Source organism: Schistocerca piceifrons, chromosome 3 (assembly GCF_021461385.2).
Source record: "Schistocerca piceifrons isolate TAMUIC-IGC-003096 chromosome 3, iqSchPice1.1, whole genome shotgun sequence".
Taxonomy (NCBI): domain Eukaryota; kingdom Metazoa; phylum Arthropoda; class Insecta; order Orthoptera; family Acrididae; genus Schistocerca; species Schistocerca piceifrons.
Window position 1 is genome coordinate 291753463 of NC_060140.1, and position 14237 is coordinate 291767699.

The 14237-nt window shown below is 45.9% G+C and overlaps 1 protein-coding gene across 5 annotated transcripts in view; it reads right to left on the reverse strand.

Annotated features, from left to right (window-relative positions):
* LOC124788188 (DNA ligase 3) overlaps positions 1-14237 on the reverse strand; it is a 637556-nt gene that overhangs the window by 576788 nt on the left and 46531 nt on the right. For all 5 annotated transcript variants that reach the window (XM_047255354.1, XM_047255349.1, XM_047255352.1 and 2 more), the window contains exon 2: positions 14007-14055. The gene's annotated coding sequence lies outside the window, so the exon portion shown is untranslated. The remainder of the gene's footprint in view (positions 1-14006; positions 14056-14237) is intronic.

Here is a 14237-nt window from a genome sequence, read left to right on the forward strand (position 1 = left end):
ATTACCGCCTTCTCTGGTTTCGGCTCTTGACGGAGAACGGGCTGCCATTTCTCCAGACATTCAGAGACTACATTGAAAGCGTCGTCAGCAGAATTCAAGCTGCCATAAGGGCAAAAGATAGAGACACCCCAAATTACTGTCCACTAATAGGTGATGGACTTTCGATCAGACAGTGTAGTTCTCGTGAAACATTGTTGAGTACATTTAGAGAAGCTGTAATCGAAAAACACTGGGCGACTACCTCGCGAAGGAAACACGAAAAAAGGGACATTAAGATATACACACATGCAAACTGAGTGTCATTTTTGCCTCACTCAATATACCAACGGAATAGGAAAGAAAATTGATAGTACTGGTACGATTTACCTTCAGCCATGCACTGTACAGTGCCTCGTGCGCTATTTATAGAGACGCAAAACTCATTTCTTGACCGAATGGTTAGGGCAGTCGGTTTGAGATCCAGCACAGGGAAAAAAATCAATTCCTTTCAGCCTAATCTCAAAAGCTGGAAGAGAAGCAAAGGGTTCCCCAAGTAGAAATGAGCTCACTGGACATAGTATTACTCACCCCTTTAAAAGAGCATATTTCTCGCTTTCGAGCACTGCAGATGATGTACAACATCTACGAAGGGGTCGTGTGACCCTCCGCCCGTACAATAAGTCATGACAGTGAAGCGGTGTGTATGTGCCAGTAGACTGGATGGAACAACCACAGTAAAGTGGCGCGTCGTGAGTCGTGACAGTGTGGCAGAAACGGAAGTATCGTGAACCAGAATGAAACTTCCACTCTGCAGCGGAGTGTGTGCTGATATGAAACTTCCCTGGCAGATTAAAACTGTTGTCAGACCGAGACTCGAACTCAGGACCTTTGCCTTTCGCGGGCAAGTGCTCTACCGACTGAACCACCCAAGCACGACTCACGACCCGTCCCCACAGCTATAATTCCGCCAGTACCTCGCCTCCTACCTCCCAAACTTCACAGAAGCTCTCCTGCGAACCTTGCAGAACTTGCGCTCCTGGAAGAAAGGATACTGCGGAGACATGGCTTAGCCACAGCCTGGGGGATGTTTCCAGAGCGAAATTTCCATTCTGCAGCGGAGTGTGCGCTGATATAAAACTTTCTGGCAGATTAGAGCACTTGCACGCGAAAAGCAAAGGTCCCAAGTTCGAGTCTCGGTCTGACACACAGTTTTAATCTGCCAGGAAGTTTCACGAAGTATCGTGTTTGGACACGCCATAACCACACCATGAATGAAGTTGCCCGACTTGTTCTGTATCAATACAGACTGCCAAAGTGTCTAAAAGGAATTCTGTACCACTCGCACCCACGTAATAATAAGAACTGTAGTCGTAAAAATATCCTGAAAGGAGCCAGAGACAAGTATCACGCCTTGTCAAGCACAGATCGGTTTCATACTCGACACGAATAGCTGCTGTCAGTGAATGTAGGAACATTTCAATCAGTTTCCGAGCGAACAATGCAAAGAGAACTGCAAGCAATAGAAATATGGGGGAAGGGTGGGGGGTAACTCACAGAACGCCACTACTTGCGGACCTCTTCAGTGGAACAAACAACACAGGAAGTGAATAACAGTTGACTCTACGCGTTCGTGTGGCCCGACAAGTCGAGATTTGCCTGTTTTTAAAATTATGCGAAGCTTCGAGTGCAATGACGGCCCAGTACAGTGTTTAACTGATCGTATGTGGAGGGCGTAGTTCAAGTGTAAGGTGATTCTTTCATGTATTGTGGGTGTTTTTCGTGTAATGACCTGGGCCAATTTCTTCAGTTTCCCGTGTTCTTCTCAATGGATATTTTGTTTCGGCTACCTTATGTACTGTGATGTAGTAGTTCTTTCGTTCTGTCTGTGATCCTAGTTTCATACAGCTATATTACCTGGCAGCGACACAGCATGCAAAAGTTACTTGCATCCTTAAATTTTGCGCACCAGTGTAGTTTCCCAGAGTATTTTCCATTGAAATTTCGGTACATGGTGAGGTCTCTGTAACAAATGAACGAACGAACTAAAGGAGATGGGTATCCAAAGCGTGTATTAGTGATGTAACCAACCGTCATTGCACAGTTGATATTCAAGTTTCAGTTAGACACAAAACAAGAATTATCAGAATTCTGTGGTACATAGAGACATGTCCGGCATTCCGGAACGAAACTTTCAGTCACCAGCGAAGTGCGCACTGCCTTCAAACTTACTCGCAGATTAAAACTGTGTGCCAGTTTGGTAATCGAGCCTGGAACAGTGCCTTTCACGGACAATGCTCTTACCGGCTGATATCCCAGCACGACTGACTAACGCCTCCCTCCTTCGTTGCAAACGTCACAGTACATCTCTTGCATACCTTGCGTGACTAGCACTTCTGACAAAGGATATCGCGGAGAAACAGCTTAGCCAGTGCAAGAGTTGTTTCCGGAATACAACTTTCACTCTGTAGCGGAGTGTGCGCCGTCAGCGTTGGTAGAGAGTTGGGCCTGGGTAGCTTGGTCAGTAGGAGCATAGGCCGCAATAAGACAAGATTTAAGGAATAATTTCGCTCCGACAAGCAGTTTTAATCTGTCAGGAAGATTCACCTTCGACATTATCTACTGTTTGCTACGCAAGTTACAAGGTAGTGTTTGAAAGTTCCCGAAATACATTAGTTAAAATTCTTATATTTCAACTAGATCTCATTCTGTACCATTAGCTTCAAACAAGTCCCCCTTGGAGTGAGTACGTGAATTCCGACATTCCTGCCACTTTTTAAATGCATCCTTGAAGTTAGGGTTTTGGTACACTCTATGGTTCCTCTTGAATCTCCTTCTGTGTATTAATTATTCACCCCTTCAAATTGACTTTCATCTTGAGGAACATGAAGAAGTTACTTGGAGGTGAGTGTCGTGGGTACGGCAGATGGAGAAAAGTGCCATCTTGTACGATCTTTCAGGTTCATAGTCATAAACCCATCTTTCATCGACGGTGATAATCTTTGAAAGTAAGTTCGGATCGTATTGAAGCAATTGCTTAAGTTCCCTGCTGACTTCCATGTGATATTGCTTCTGATCATCTTGAAAAAGACGTGGCACAAACTTCGTCGCAGGCCTTCTCGTGATCAATTCTTCTCACAGAATACGTTGACATGTATCGTAAATTATTTCCAGGGTGTCGCAAAGGATTTGCATGGCCTGTAAACGATCTTGCTGAATCAGTACCCTCGCTTTCTGATTATTTTCTAGTTTGGTTCTAGGACACGAACGACAGGAACGGTCATCTTCAGTTCGCACGAATTTGAAGCGGGGAACCAGTCGTAAGTCTGTGTCTGACCTAAAAATGCCTCAAAAAGCTTGCTCCAAAATTTGGCGTGTTTCTGCAGCGATTTTCCCAAATGTTGTTTTAAACTTCATACAGACATACTACTTTTTCAGGCCAGCTATCGCAAAGTTGCGGAAACATGAGAATGGAAATACACTCATGCCCATTAATTAAGGATAATTGCAGAATGTGGTGCCACACAACGTGGCACTACACAAAACTGGCGCTATTAGCATAGGCACATAGGGAACACACACCACACAGATCTGTAAGTCTACGGTGATAAGCTGAGTAAACCGCCCCGAAACACATGTGCTACAAAACGCCACTGCTTCCTGCACATGTGCCCCAATATCAATATGGGATATGATCACCATGCACAGGTACACAGGCCACACAACGGGTTGGCATACTCTGGATCAGGTGGTAGAGCAGCTGCTGGGGTATAGCCTCCCATTATTGCACCAGTGCCTGTTGGAGCTCCTGAAGTATCCCAGGGATTTGAAGACGTGCAGCGATACGTCGACCGAGAGTATCCCAGACGTGCTCGATGTGGTTTAGGTCTGAAGAACAGGCAAGCCACTCCATTCCCCTGATATCTTCTGTTTCAAGGTACTCCTCCACTATGACAGCTCGGTAGGGGCATGCATTATCATGCATCAAGAGGAAGGTGGGACCTACTGCACCCCTGAAAAGGCGGACATACTGGTGCAAAATGACATCCCGATACACCTGACCTTTTACAGTTCCTCTGTCAAAGACATGCAGGGGTGTATGTGCACCAATCATAATCCCACCCCACACCATCAAACCACGACCACCATACAGGTCCCTTTCAAGGACATTAAGGTTCAAATGGCTCTGAGCACTATGGGACTTAACTTCTAAGGTCATCAGTCCCCTAGAACTTAGAACTACTTAAACCTAACTAACCTAAGGACATAACACACATCCATGCCCGAGGCAGGATCCGAACCTGCGACCGTAGCGGCCGCGCGGCTCCAGACTGTGGCGCCTTTAACCGCTTGGCCACCACGGCCGGCGGACATTAAGGGGTTGGTATCTGGTTCCTGGTTCACGCCAGATGAAAACCCGGCGAGAATCACTGTTCAGACTGTACCTAGACTCGTCCGTGCACATATCCTGGGACCACTGTTCCAATGACCATGTGTTCTTGACACCAAGCTTTACGGGCTCTCCTGTGACCAGGGGTCAGTGGAATGCACCTTGCAGGTCTCTGGGTGAATAAACCATGTCTGTTCAGTCGTCTGCAGACTGTGTGTCTGGGGACAACTGTTCCAGTGGTTGTGGTAAGGTGCCGAGAAAGGCTACCTGCAGTACTCCGTGTCCGTCTGCGGGCACTGATGGTGAGATATCGGTCTTCTTGTGGTGTTGTACACTGTGGACGTCCCGTACTGTAGCGCCTGGACACGTTTCCTTTCTGCTGGAATCGTTGCCATGATCTTGAGATCACACTTTGTGGCACACGGAGGGCCCGTGCTACGACCTGCTGTGTTTGACCAGCCTCCAGTCGCCCTGGTATTCTATCCCTCATAACGTCTTCAATATGTGTTCTTTGAGCCATTTTCAACACACAGTCACCATTAGCACGTCTGAAAACGTCTGCACACTTACTCGCTGCACCGTAATCTGACATGCACCAACACACCTCTGCGTATGTGGACTGCTGCCAGCGCCACCGTGCGACGACCGCAGGTCCAATGCACCGCATGGTCATACCCCGAGGTGATTTAAACCTGCAAACCGCCCACCAGAGCGTTGTTTCACCATGTACCAGCATTATCCTTAATTTATGAGCATGAGTGTATGTTCATTAACGAAACCACTCAGCTCGCAACCACTTGTCAGACTTTTAATGGGTATGTACGTGGAGGCAAGTAGCTGTACTACAGGGTATTTATACGCAGTTCACGCGCAAAGTTCGAATTTCGGTAACTTATGGCTAGCAGTTCGCATCTTGGCAGTCAGATGGACGCCTCGTAGTGAATGTGTGTGTTTGTTTGTGTTCCACAGGAGGAGCAGACGCGGCTGCTGCGCATGCTACTACTACGCATGATGCAGGAGCGTGACCAGCACGCGCAGGCCGACCACGACGCCGGGCCGCTGCTGGAGCCGGGAGATGTCGCAGACGACCCCGAGGGAGACGGCGAACACCCGCTCCCGTACGGCGGCCCGCACACTCCCGATGACAAGAGGAACTGTGAGTACCACCTTAGTGAAGAAAGTGCACAGCTGCCAACACTAGTATATAAAGGCATTCGTTCAGGAGCCGTCATTTTTTTATGAGAATGCAGTCTCGGCATATTTCACCGATACCATCTTTTCGAGTTATCAGTCGAATCGCGACCTCGTGTTGGAGAAATACTCCAACCGGTTTCCTGCAAGAAATGTCGGGTTTTTTTTCTTATTTTTAACACCCATTTTATCTGCTAGATGAGCGGACTACTCCGAGTATAGACACATGTGGAATCAGAAACTACTGACCCAAAAACCAAGCAAGCTGCTAAGGGGAGAGGGAATCCCAATTGGGAATTCTTAGGAGGGAGTTTTTAGTCCGGGAATTTGCCTTTCAACCAAGGGAAACCTCTCGAAAACCTCGGTCATAAACGCAGGATGGGAGGTGTTTCAACCATATTGACTGATATCAGACGAGAACAATACACTGGTATTAAACAAGAACAATACGTGTTAATAATTGAATGGTTAACCACGCAGAAGACCAAATGTTCGATTCCTAGCACTGTTAAGACTTTTTTTTCTTTATGGGATTACCAAAAAGGAAAACTATTTGAAGGAGAAATCGCTGCCGTGACTTCGAGAGCCAACATTATTAACTGGGAGAATAGTATGCGCAGATGACGTCATTCACGATCCATTAGATTTCGAACGTCCAACTGCAGAAACCATGTTTCTTCACGTGATGTTTCCGCAGGTTATAATAACGCCGCGATTACTGCAGCTTCAGTCTGTCATCTGTCTCGGAAGATGGCCGAAAGACACAGAGGCGAAATTTCAGGAAGAGACAGGGTTTCTGCGGTTGGTTCACTGAGCTGTGAAAACGTGAAGATGCTACATCATGACGTTTACAGAAGTCGTTATACCGGTACAGTTGGTGATAAATTTTTCGACAAAGTGAAAACGCTCGGCCACAATGAGCTCGTCACGGCGACAAATACATTCAATAGGAAAGACTTCCGCGTATGGTGTTACCATCTCGATCTGTCGGTTTGAATGTCACAGACAATAACAGGGAAGAGCTCAGGATGAGTGTTGCTGCTGGCTGCATTCCTCCCCCCTTCATACGCTCGATGCCTGTCATTTAGTAAGAATAACATCCGCATCGTATGGGGCTAATAGACACCACCATTAATAGCATCACTGCACAGTGGACATGCTGTAAAAAAAATGGTTCAAATGGCTCTGAGCACTGGGGGACTTAACAGCTGAGGTCATCAGTCCCCTAGAACTTTGAACTACTAAAACCTAACTAACCTAAGGACATCACACACATCCATGCCCGAGGCAGGATTCGAACCTGCGACCGTAGCGGTCGCGCGGTTCCAGACTGAAGCGGCTAGAACCGCTCGGCCACACCGGCCGGCCGACATGTTGTATATCTGGTTGAGGTAATTGCACTTTCTATCGACTTCGTTTGTGCTGCACCATACTGACACATCCATTCCGCACATTTTCACTCACTTTGAACTTTATATGTACAACTGTATTTTCAGCGATAAGTAGATCCCTCAGTGCTACCTAATTTCGTGGGGGTTGATTGCTCGGTTTCACTCGATGTTCTAAATACTCCCACACATTTACTACGGGACTGAGATCGGGTAATTTAGCGGGCCAGTCGAATTACGATAGAGTGCTTGAGAGTTCGTCAAACCTGAAACATATGTCTGCGGAACTGTGAGAACGCCTGCTGTCTTCTTGGAAGACGGTAATTTCCATAGTATGCTCATCGTGAAGATGTAGCAGAAAGGGCGACACTTTATCAATGAGAATGCTGAAATGAACATCCTGGTTCATGTTCAAGGTAACATGAACCAGTAGACTCAGCTCATGGTACGAAAAACAACGCCAGAACATCACAGAAATACCTCCACCCTAAACTACAGGGTGATTCTTATTAAGGTTTAAAAACCCTTGAAGCTACGTAGATGGTGTTAGGACAGGTAATTTAGTATAGGACACATGGGGCCGCAAATGTCGCGAAATATGCCAAAAGGGGATGACAAATACTGGACATGTGACGTTACCAGATGACGTACCTCGCCGTACGCGCAGCGGTGGAGCCTATCGGTCTGTCGCACCTGATCATCCCCGCCCAAGTCAAGTACTTGGTGTGGATGCAGGCCTATGTGCGCTACTTTAGCGCGTGGGGCTCAGGGTTCGACTCTTGCCTCTGGCAGACAGTATTTTTTTATGTTAGACAATTGCGTTTTTACATTAAAGTAATATTTATTATTTTATTGACCAGTCTCGCGGTCTCCACTGGTAATTGCAAAGTATAGTGAACAAATATTTACCGTATCACCTCACACGTAAATAAGTATAAGCTTTCAAATTGCATTGCTAGCAGTAAATGACCTATGAATTCTTTACTAAATAAAGTATGAGGCCTGTTCAAAAATTCCGGAACTTCATCCACGATTTTTTTATACGCTTACCTTTTACTTGCCCGCCCGGTTGGCCGTGCGGTCTAACGCACTGCTTTCCGGGCGGGAAGGAGCGCCTGGTCCCCGGCACGAATACGCCCTGCGGATTTGTGTCGAGGTCCGGTGAGCCGGCCAGTCTGTGAATGGTTTTTAGGCGGTTTTCCATCTGCCACGGCAAATGCGGGCTGGTTCCCCTTATTCCGCCTCGGCGATTGCTACGCAAACGAGTTCTCCACGTACGCGTACACCGCCATTACCCTACCACGCAAACATAGGGGTTACACTCGTCTGGTGTGAGATGTTCCCTGGGGGGTCCACCGGGGGCCGAACCGCACAATAACCCTGGGTTCAGTGTGGGGCGGCGGAGGGGTGAAGTGGACTGCGGTAGTCGTCGTGGGTTGTGGAACACTGCGGGCTGCGGCGGGGACGGAGCCTCTCCGTCGTTTCTAGGTCCCCGGTTCACATAACATAACCTTTTACTTATTGTGCATGGTCTCCTTCGAAATACTCTCTTCCACAACTGGTACTCCGCTCCCAATGCCGTTTCCACTTCCGGAAGCAGTCTTGGTAAGCCTCTAGTTGGATCGCGCGAAGCGCCGTCTGCGGATTTTCTTTTATTTCGTCTATTGTTGCAAATATTCGTCCTTTCAATGGGTTTTTCAACTTTGGAAATGAAAAAAAGTCCCGATGGGCCAGGTCTGGAAAGTACGGAGGATCAGGTAGCACATAATTTCGTTGTTTGTGCAATACTCACGCACGGACAGGGATGAGTGATGCAACAGCCATGAATTGTCGCGCCACACTTCATGCCGTTTCCTTTTCACATTTCCTGCAGGCGTCGCAAAACGTCCCGATAGTACCATCGATTAACAGTCTGTCCCTGTGGCACGAATTCATGTTAATCCTTCAAAGCCAAAGAAAACTATCAACGTGACTTTGACATCTGACCTGACGAGGTTTTTTTTTATCTTGGAGAAACTTCCCCGACCCATAGTGAAGACAGAACCTTGGCCTCAACATCAGAACCGTAGACCCAAGTCTCATCACCGCTTATGATTCTCGTAAGGAACATATCGTTCTCATTTACGCGGTTCAAAAGCTCGACACAGTTGCGAGGCGAAGGTCTTTCTGGTCTTGCCTCATGAGCCGTGGGACGAACTTGGCGACAACGTGATTCATTCCAATATGCTATATCAAGATTTCATGACATAATCCAACTGATACGTTACATTCTTCTGCAATCTCTCGGGCAGTCAGTCTTTGATTGGCACACACAATTTCGTTAACATTCCTGACATGAGAGTCGTCGGCAGACGTCGAAGGGAATCCTGAACGAGGGTCATCTTTAACTTCCCATTCATAATACCGAGTAAGGCTTCAACTCTCATTACTGTAGGCTTTCTGCATCATTTGGTGTATCTCCATTAAGGTTTTCTTGAGTTTCACGCAAAATATAATGCAGACGCGTTGCTCCTCTAACTCTGCCACTTCTAAATTCGCAAACAGTGCGGCACAACGTTCCATTCAATACAGCACTGAACAATAACTGACATACAACAATGAAACTTCCGGCAGTTACAGATTGAATACAGGCGTGTGCAGAGATCCCAACCGCATTACGCTCCAACACATCACTGGCGCGAAATTAGGAATGTTCCGGAATTTTTTGAACAGACCTCGTATGAAAACGAAAAACAGGAAAAACAAAGGAAAGAAACACGAAATAGGAACAGCTTTTGCTTGGTTACAAGGAGGACAACAATGTTGTAGCTTCTACGTTTACAACAGATTACATTTACGAAAGGTGTTCTAAAACACTGTAGCCTAGTGAAACAATGTGTAGCACTACCCCCTACCGGCAAGGATAGGACTGACAAGCCCAATCGCTGCCCGTACGGCTAAGTACGTCATCTGGTGACGTTACGTGTTCAACATCTGTCGTCCACTTTATGGGTATTTCCCAACTTTTGTAGCCCAATGTATTTTATATTAAATTACTTGTCTCGACTCTACACCGCTTCGGGGGTTTTTAAACGTCAATAAGAATTAGCCTGTATACCCTTCACACAACGCAGGTTAAACGCCTCTCTCAGCTGTTGGTGCACTCCACGTTTTGCATCACTTGAACAGACGCAGAATCGCGACTCGTCTGAGGACATTATTCGCCACCAGTCGTCTATGTCCACTTTCTGTGTTGTTCGGTCCATTGGAGATGAGCCGCTTTAGATGCTGCTCTGAGCAATGGCAATCTACGAGTTGGCTCGTATGGAGGTCTCACGGCAATATTCGCTCGTTGAGATGGACCTACAATCACGGACAGTATCAACTCCTATCAATTATGAAAATGATTGACTGACACTGAACGTGACACTCGTCTCCGGTTCCTTTCGGTTAGGATTTCTTACTACTGTTCTTAAGTTGTGTTACACAGCTGCATGCGGTGAATCATTCATTGCAGACGCGTTGGACAGTTCACACCGATACCGCAGGAAATCGGGTAACTTCGTTCTCACTGTTGTCATGACACTTCCCAACACGTCGGCTGCTTTCTGCCATGGCTCCACGCCAAGTCATCTCATTGCGTTGATTCCATGCGACCGACTGGCACATCTACGTCACTTCCCTACCACGGCTTACGTCAGTGGTTGAAGACAACTTCACCAACAGGTAAAAATCTCTAACCCAGCGTTCACTCCAAAGTGAACAGTGTGCCCTTTTAAGAGGAGTGACTAATACAGTGTGTACATAAAGTCCGGGAACACTTCCAATTATTTATTGCACGATAACTATACATTGCACAGATGTCATACATATTACATTTTGAAGAGAAAGTCTGAAAGGTTTTTTTTTTTCTCCAACATTCGATATGCGAACCATGAGTGACCCGGCAGATGTCAATACGGTAATCGAATTCTTGCCGTACCCATCCCAGCATGGCATCGTAGACTCTGGCAGTCGCTTCCCATATTTTCTCCAGGAGCTCTGCTACATCACGTGGTAGAGGCGGTACATACACCAGATCTTTAATGTGTCCCCACAGAAAAAAGTCACACGGAGTGCGATCTGGTGATCGTGGAGGCAATTTCATGAACTCCAACACACAGAAAACTCGCTCCGCACCTGAACTCGCCATGTTTGCGACTAGCGCTCGGCGAGTTACCAAAATACGCCGTGGCTGAATACATGAAAAAAAATTTCAGGGTTTCTCTTCAAAATGACATATGTATGATATCTGTACAGTGTCTGATCCTTGAGCAATAAATAACTGGAAGTGTTCCCAGACTTTATGTACACCCTGTATTTTGTCTTACATGGTCAGACAACATGTCGTCTGACCATGCTGGGCTTGTTGTTGCCACAGAAGGTACGGAATCCAGTTAATTTGGCCCACTGTATACAATTCTGTTCACTGCACATGAAAAGCCGTTGTGGATGGTAGGTTACGTTCGTGGCCTGAAGATGATACTACGTGGTGTCGAAACTGGTAGCATGTTTTAAAAAGAATGAACGACGATAGTTTCAAATATAGCAGCTGGGTCTGTTGTCGTTATTCTAGTACTACGTGTCCGGCTGCAGTCCCACTTCCCTTCGGGGATTACCAGAGACTCAATATTTTCTCTCGTGAGCTTGTATTACTGTGTATGACACGAGCATTTTCCGTCTGTCCCGACAGTGCAGGGGATGATGCCGACGCTGTGCCACTTCAAGATTTGCCACATGGGCCGGAAGCGGAACCAGCAGAAGGGCGCGAGGACCGCGCACTGAGCGACGCCACGCCACGCCGCGCCACGACGCCGACGCCGATGGCGACGACGACGCCTCCACTCCGCATCGCGCCTCCGCCTTCGCAGCCGCCGTTCGCACCTTTTCGCTGCTCTAACCCGATTCTCTAGGCAGACGCAATGAATCTGAGCCGCTTACAGCTATTCTGTTGCTCTAGCTTCTGACTGTCGACCGAAATGTACTTACGCGCGCATGTACGATCCGCTGGACGAACTGCAGTACTACGCCATTTTTCTTAGTATTATCGTTTCTTACCCGCTAACCTCGAACTAATCTTAACTGAATGCAATGCAGTATTAATATGTAGTCAATTGTGCCGTGATTACTTCTCGCTGTTCATTCGCTCGGTACCTTGGAAGCACGGTGGGGTGAACAGCATGCAAACCGCTGTGAACTCGCCTCCGTGGGACGATGTTTAGCTCCAATTTCTTACACACATTGAGATGAAAGGCGGAAGGATCCTTCATAATGGATAATGTTCACCTACAGCACAGAGCTACTGGTAACCATAGTGTATGCTCACCGGTATTTCTGGTACATAGGTGAACTTTCATATCTGTGCAGCAAAGCATTCTCTCTACATATGATTTTCGTGAAGGTCCATATATTATGTGAAACAGATCTGCCTCAAAGCATAGTAGCGGTAAGACAACGCCAAACGAAAAATACGCTCCACCGTTGCAAACGTCGAACTCAAGTTACAGCACCGGGGCCCTTGGCAGTAGCAGAGTCAAGAGATCGTCACTGAAAGTTCACTCCCACATTCGGGTCTGAAAGTCCCCCATACAGTTTACAACAATGACAATAAAATACCTAGATGATCCTTTGTAGACAATGTTGTGTAAACTGGAAGAGCCGAACAATTAACTACAGAGGTATTTATGTCTGTCTAAAGTATTGTATCTTTGCATGAATTTAACACTACATATTGTAATAAATTATTGGTTCGTTAATTATTGTTTTTTATTCGCTAACATTTGTTTTGCTGTACCTTCTGCTTAAAAGATATTCCCATACTTGTGCTGGCTATGGATGTATAATAAATGTCTAGCATTCGTGAAAATGTTTCTTTTTACTAGCTCTCGAATGGTACTTGTCGCAGTTTGCGAATTCTGTTCAATTCAATGTATGAAGCATTTCTCATATTTCCTTAGTGTGCTAAAGGTCTGTCATATCCTCAGCTAAGGGCATTTTTGGATACCTTACTGCAGACACACTGACTGTGTAACGGATCATAGCAGCACTTCCTGAACCAATACAGTAAAATCAAGGTAAGTACCCATTGTATTGATGTAATGAAGACGAACATTACACAGAATGAAAGAATGCTGCTCCATACGCTTATCGTACAAATACGACAGCTTCACTGACGCAAAATTTGGGATATTCAGTTGCCCATTATTCAGATACTAACATTTACAGATCGTTGACTATTATTTTACATTCTCCCTGATCACCCTGAGTTGGCACAAATTTGGAGATGTTATGATTGGCGTAAACACAACACATTTAACTGCATTTCAAGACATGGGCGTTGGAATACGTTTATTAGTACAAATAAACAATACTTAGACATGAAAGTCGCATCAATTTCTATTTACCCTGGTTGTGATTGTCTGAAGTTTAATAAGTGCTCTCTACAGTGGTGTGCCTGGTCTAAAACAAGAAATACATCTAGATTCCATATTTCAAGTTGCGTTTAAGTGCCTGTATTTTATTACATTTCAGTGTTCCATGTGTCTGAAGGAAATCCAGAAAGTAGTGAAGAAACATTAAGTTACAGATTTAGACTTTTTGAAACTAGTGATTGCTAGGAGCTCTCTGATTACAGAGAGAATTCAGCTAGTCATGTACAAGTTACACTATGACATATCAAGTTTCTCTGAATTCCTTAGTGGACTAAATTCTCTCATATCCTTAGCTAATGCCATTTTCTGATACCACACTGTAGACACACTGACTCTGTGTAACGGGTTGTAGCAGCACTTCCTGAACCAAAACGGAAATAATCTAGGTAAGCATCCACTGCGCTGATGCTATGTAGACGAACATCACACAAAATGAAAGGATACTGCTCCGTGTCCCCATTGTTTAAATATGACAGCATATCAGACACAGCTAAAATCAAGCAGCTTTGCAAGCACAGTAACAACAAATCAAGACAACATAAAAAAAGCAAAAATAAGTTTCAGACATAACCAAAATTCAAAAATAAAGAGCGTAATCATTATTACACTTACTGTTTTCCACTGATTATGTTCTGTCGAATTTCTCTGCTGTTGCAGTCACCTGAAAAGGAAGATAAATTGTCAATTCCAACAGGACAAGTGAAAAGAGAAGACGTTATCAACATGGAGAGATGAGGAAGGTAGCAATACAGAGGAAGAAGTGAAGATACAGATGGGAGGGAGGGGGAGAGAGGGAGGGAGGGAGGGAGGGGGGGAGGGAGAGAGAGAGAGAGAGAGAGAGAG